Here is a 6,269-nt window from a genome sequence, read left to right as displayed (position 1 = left end):
CGGTTGGAGTGGCCGCATGGGCCCAGTGTGGACATTGTGGTGTTCAATTGACACGGTTGGGACCTGTTCAACAAGAAGTCAAGTATTACTCCGCCAGTCTTGCAACGGGACTTTGTCTGCCGCAAGAACAGGTGATTCGGAAGGCCGGAGAGGGTCGTGTATCGCCTGCTGCAGCAGTAGAGGAGCTCCCATCTGATTCGGCTGAATCGGAGCCACCAGAAGATCAGGTAGGATCAAATAGAAAAGCCTGTAGCCTGGCTGGGGACCCAGGGACCGCTGAAGTTATTGCCCAGTCTTTGGAAGATACCCCTGAAGAGCCAGATGACAGTAAGCCCTTTGTTGTGCCCGTCTGGAAGGAGCCTAAGTTACAGGAGCGGGATCCCTCAGGTGAGCCGGACAGGGTAGATGAAGGCCGGGCTGTAGATTGGGGATCACCGCAGATTTTGCAAAAAATGGATCCATGGACAATCTGTTTGAATGGTCATCCCCTGAACAATTTGAGTCAAGTGATGAGGAAGAATGTTTCCTAGAAAGTTCTACTTCAGTGGAGGCTTCCACAGGAGTGTCAGAAAAGTTATCTGGTACATCTAAAACTCCAGTACCCCCTTTCAACATTTCAAGTACTACCCTTCCTACTAGGGCAGCCACGTATCAACAGTGGGTCAGTAGAGCTTCTGACGCATGTGTTTTGCCTGGCAGAGGAAAGGCTAAAGATTTGCCCAGACTTTCAAGATTTCAGAGAGAGGTTCAAAGGAAAGTGGCTCAGGAGTGGGGTCTAGATTATCCCTATGTTCCTGAACAGATTATGGAGATTGTTGAAAGTTCTCGAGAAAGATGGGAGGACGATCTTGTTTGGGATTATCTTCATGTTCCTAAACCAAAAGGACACCTGACAGTGAGTTTTGGGTCCGATTTAAAGACATCCACCGTGAATGGAGACTTGGAAGAGCGATTCACAAAGATAGAGTGTTGGTGGTAAAGGTTGGACAAAATACCCGTAGCTACTCTATCTCGGTGAGAGGACAAGGGGACAGTCGGAAAAGGTTGCCTGACCCAAGGTACTATTTGTGAGCAGGGTTGTTGGAAGTGCAATCACAAGTGTATTTCAATACCCAGATTGACTGCGAGATAGCAGATGGGTTAGGGTGGGTTTTCCCCAAATACTTTGCCCAACAGGAGACTCACATTCATGGTGCCTAACAAGGACAAAGTTATGGACACTAGAGTGTGCTGTCTCTGCTAAGTCCCTTTGCTATACAAGTACTTCTACAAGGACTCAAACAGAAAGTTTATTTGCCAACATGCAGACGGATTAAATTGCTGAGCATGTCTGTTTAGGGTGCGCTCTGCAGGAGGACTGCTGGACTCCTTTTGAGGAAGCGATGATCCTAACAGAAACGTACATGCCATAAAAGATTGTATATTTGATTAATTACCCAATAGAAGATGATAACCCCCTCTGTTTGGTAATGTGTGTATTAGTTAGTGATAGTTAGAAATGTTTTGTGTCTTCTTTTAGGAATATTGAAGATGTGACAGCTGTCTATCTTACAGATGAAGGCCTGTGGTAAGCAGAGTATTCCTCCTGTGGGAGCAATGCTTTGGTTCCGCTTGTATGGAATGTTAGCTGTAGGGATCTACAGTCAGGCCATGTAAATTGTATAGGAAAATATGTTATGTTGCTATTGTGTACAGTGATATTGACGTTATTGTTTTTCAAGTTCATTTTCCTTTTCCCCATTCCATTTGATGTAATGAGATGCTCTTTCCTCCTTAAAACTAAGGAGGTACTCTAAATTCATTCCCCACAATTGGGGACAGTTGTGATTTAAGTGGGGGGTGTATGTAGCGGGCACGTACTTTTGAGTATGTGACCTTTTTGCTAGTTTAGAGTTTCAGGTAAATTTAGGCAGGCTTGTACCATTATAGCAGGCCTGTTTGTTTGGATAGTTTGTGTGCGAGTTCTGGCTAATCATTAATTTGTAAACGGCCGCTCCGGAGCTAGGCCGAAGCTGGGGTCTTTCCTAAGGCCGAGGCGGCGACGCGCTACGTGGAGTGCATGTGTGCCGATCCGAACAGGTTGAACCGTTTGGATCACAGATCGGTGACCATCTGTTGCACCCCTACCTGAAGGGGATATATGTGAACAGGTGCACAGAAGAATAGGTACTCAATATCTTCAAGACATATATTAAATACCTTCCCACTGAGGCCTCAACACACAGGCCAAAATGCAGTATATAATCTTTACATTCAGTAACACAGTGTAAAATGAAGCATATACACTAATGGCTCCCCCTAGGCTATAATTCAGAGATCAACTTGTGAGTAGAGCAGCAATGCTTAGTAAAAGAAGAAGGTGGTGAAAATTCTTTAAACTCCAGATGTCTTCAGCTAGCCTGATGGTTAAACTGTAGTATTTTGTTCTAATTTGTAATCCACAGAGACAAAAGGAAAGAAATGACTGCAGAACAAAAGGTGTGCTGATGATTGCTTAACTGAAGAAATATCACCACATGTGAGTGTAATACAGTGTAATTTTGTCTGCATATCATGGAACTCTTGAAGGAAATAGAAACCTTAAAATACTCTATATTGGACACTTTGTACCCAGTGCTTCCAAGCACACTATTTACACCCACCAACAAATTTATTCATCCCAAATATAATGATCTATGTATATTATTCAAAAGATTTGAACGGGCATGCACCTCTGCCAATACACAATGGTGGGATAGGTACTTTTTAGAAAAATACCATTCCACGCATATTTCACCCCGAGGCCTACGCATATTAAAGGACTGTTCATTTCTAGACCAACCACACGAAAAGGAATGGCTTTCGATTGCTGAATTCTGTACACAAAAGTGGATCAGTATTATTATCGAACAGAGAACTATTAAATATGACGCAGCAGTACATTTAGTACAAATCCTCTCTGACGATATTTTAAAGCTCACCAATACACTTCCTGACAGATGGCTCAACACCCTCAAACAAAACACCAAACATCAAGAGGACATCCTCATTCGTACTAAACTAAGGAAATTCAAAAGAGATATAGATGATTATAATCATAATAAAGTTTTTACGTGGAAACGCAAAAACGAGAACAGTATACCCTCATTATTGCATATTGACCCTTGGGTGGTCACTATTACCTCTAATCGTCAGGAACAACCCACCATCAATAGACCTAGACCCTCCAATAACAACCAGAACAATACCACTACTATAGATACAAGTAGTGTATCCAGAAGGAATAACACCACCACAAGCATCAGTGGAGTATCTAATACTACTGACACCCGCAAAGTTCCAATTACTAAACAGAATAGGAATACCAGCCATAACCACCCTGCAAGAAATACATCTACCACACTAGAATCAAATAGTACAGTCTCCCCATCTAACTCACACCAGACTATCCCAAATTTCCATATGAGTATGTCACATACATCTCATAACCCTACCTCCAGCAATTCCACTATTCCATCCACTCCCAGCTCCAGGAGCACCATTGACTATTCCACTGTAACTGGTGCTCAACTTACTTCAGACGCAGCACTACCTGCAGTCTCTTTTTTAGGGCCCAGCCTCTTCCCCACCAGGCCGTCAAAAAGAAAATACACCGAAGAGGTTGTAGGGGACGAGGAGGAAAACATAAACTCAAGCCCACACAGCAGAAAACAACGCCTACGGTGAAGATTTTCAACTTATCTTCACACACACTCACAACGCAGGAAACTATCTTACTCACACGAGGACTAACTTTCGCACCAACTAATAACGCCTTCCAGTTGTTCAAAGATTTGAACAAGTTTATCCGAGACCTTACCCTCAAAAGATTTTATAATATAAAAGCAGCTAAAGATGCATCTATCATTTCAATTGACACAACCTCCCCCTCTTCAGCCTATAGCAACATCCTAGACGAAAAAATAGCCTTGGATATATTAGAAGAATTATATCACGAAGGAACTGGACCGCTCCTTAACCCTGATAATCCTAAATCAGATGCCCTTTTATATACCCAACATGTCTAATTTTTATCCCACACAATCTAAAGGCCCATGCCTTGAAACATTTTACCGCATGGTATACTCTGAATTATTGATGATGTGCCAACAGCAACACAACCCCTATAAAAATCACAATTTAACATACCCAGAAAGATTAGCCCTCAAATTATTGAAAACCAATGAGAATGTTATCATTAAATCAGCAGATAAGGGCGGTAGCATTGTGTTACAAAACCGGGTAGACTACATCAAAGAGGCCATTAGACTACTCGGAGACTCACAAACCTATACAAAATTGCAAGAGGACCCCCTACCTAGTTTCACTATTGATGCTACAATTTTAGTTAACCAAGCCACCAAAGATAATGTAATTACCAAAAACGAAGCTTCATTCTTGGTTAAAAAATATCATCAAACTCCGTATTTCTATCATTTACCAAAAGTACACAAAAGCACTACCAACCCCCCTGGCAGACCCATAGTTGCCTCTATGAACAGTATTACTAGTGGTTTTTCCCAGTATGTAGACCTTTTTCTACAACCTTTTTTTTCCAATTTACAATCCCAAATCAAAGATGGAATACACCTGCTTGAATTATTAGGTCCATACCAATGGGAGCCCAACTACATCTGGCTCTCACTGGATGTCCAATCATCATACACATCCATCCCCCATAATGTCGGCATGCAGGCCATACAACACTTTCTGTCAGAAGACCCATCTATTCATCCAAACCAAGTTAAATTCATTCTAGATGCCACATTCTTCTGCCTGACTCACAATTATTTCATATTTGAAGACCATTACTACCTTCAAACCCATGGCACTGCCATGGGCACCAATTTTGCACCTTCATATGCTAACTTAACTATGGGTCTTTGGGAAACGCGATACATATGGGCGAATAACCCTTTCATGGCCAAAATTATATTTTACGGTCGTTATATTGATGACATCATTATTATCTGGGACGGTAATACCGATGATATTGAATCTTTTGTTTCCCATTGTAATAATAACAACATGGGCCTATCCTTTACATCTGTTCACGATAAAACACATCTAGCATTCTTAGACCTTGATCTATTTCATGATACTGGTCGCATCCATGCAAAAAATTATTGCAAACCCACTGCTGGGAATTCCTATCTGCACTTCAATAGTTGCCATCACCCTCGTTGGTTAAAAAACATTCCAAAAAGTCAATTCTGCCGTCTCAGACATAATTGCACCATGCAGTCAGACTATCAGACACAAAGCATAAATCTCAAACAAAAATTCATTGAAAAAGGCTACCCTCCTTCACTCATCGAACAAGCCTATACCACATACATCAATCCTGATACTCATACCCATAAAATTAATTCATCAAAGGACATTCGGTTCACGACTCAATTTCATAACAAATACAAAAATATGGAACACATAGTTCATAAACATTGGCCAATACTACTGCAGGATTCCCATCTCAAAGACAGTATATCAAATAAACCTAAATTTTCATATAGGAAAGCACCTAACATTAAGGGAAAGATTGCCCCAAGCAAACTCAAAAAGAAAACAAATACGTCATCTTCACTCCAACTCTTTTTTATGATTGGGATGTATCAATGCCGCAAACCCCTTTGCCTTACATGCAGTTTTGTACAACATGGTCAAAAAACATTCACGATTAAAAATAAAACATACAAAATTTCAGAATTCTACACCTGTTCTACAGACCATGTAGTATACTGCCTGACCTGCCCCTGCGGCCTCCACTATGTAGGTCGAACTATACGCCCCCTACGCCAGCGTTTTGGAGAGCACCGCCGATTCATCGAGGCCGGTAAAGACCATCATAGCGTCCCACGACATTTCACCCAACATCACCCTAAATCTACCGTAGGCCTAAAAGTATGGATCATCGAATCCATACCAGCCACTCTCCCTGCGGCAGGGAGATTTAAACGTCTCTGCCAACGGGAGACTTATTAGATATACGCTCTTAACGTACTTTCGCCTGGAGGTATCAATGAAGAATTGGAAATTAGCACCTTACTCTAGATGATACCACATTTAACATACAGACTGTAATATTATGGTTCATTTATCATTCATCCCTCCTTATTATCATATCCATACGACATGGTGTTTGCCTGTTATACATGTACATATCTGCCATCTGTCACAATCAAATACTATTTGTAGAGCATCCATTACATCTTATTACCTATTTCTATAAGTTAATTCCTTATAGTAGATTT

Source organism: Aquarana catesbeiana, linkage group LG03, assembly GCF_042186555.1.
Source record: "Aquarana catesbeiana isolate 2022-GZ linkage group LG03, ASM4218655v1, whole genome shotgun sequence".
Taxonomy (NCBI): domain Eukaryota; kingdom Metazoa; phylum Chordata; class Amphibia; order Anura; family Ranidae; genus Aquarana; species Aquarana catesbeiana.
The sequence above is the reverse complement of the archived record's forward strand: the minus strand, read 5'-3'. Positions refer to the sequence as shown.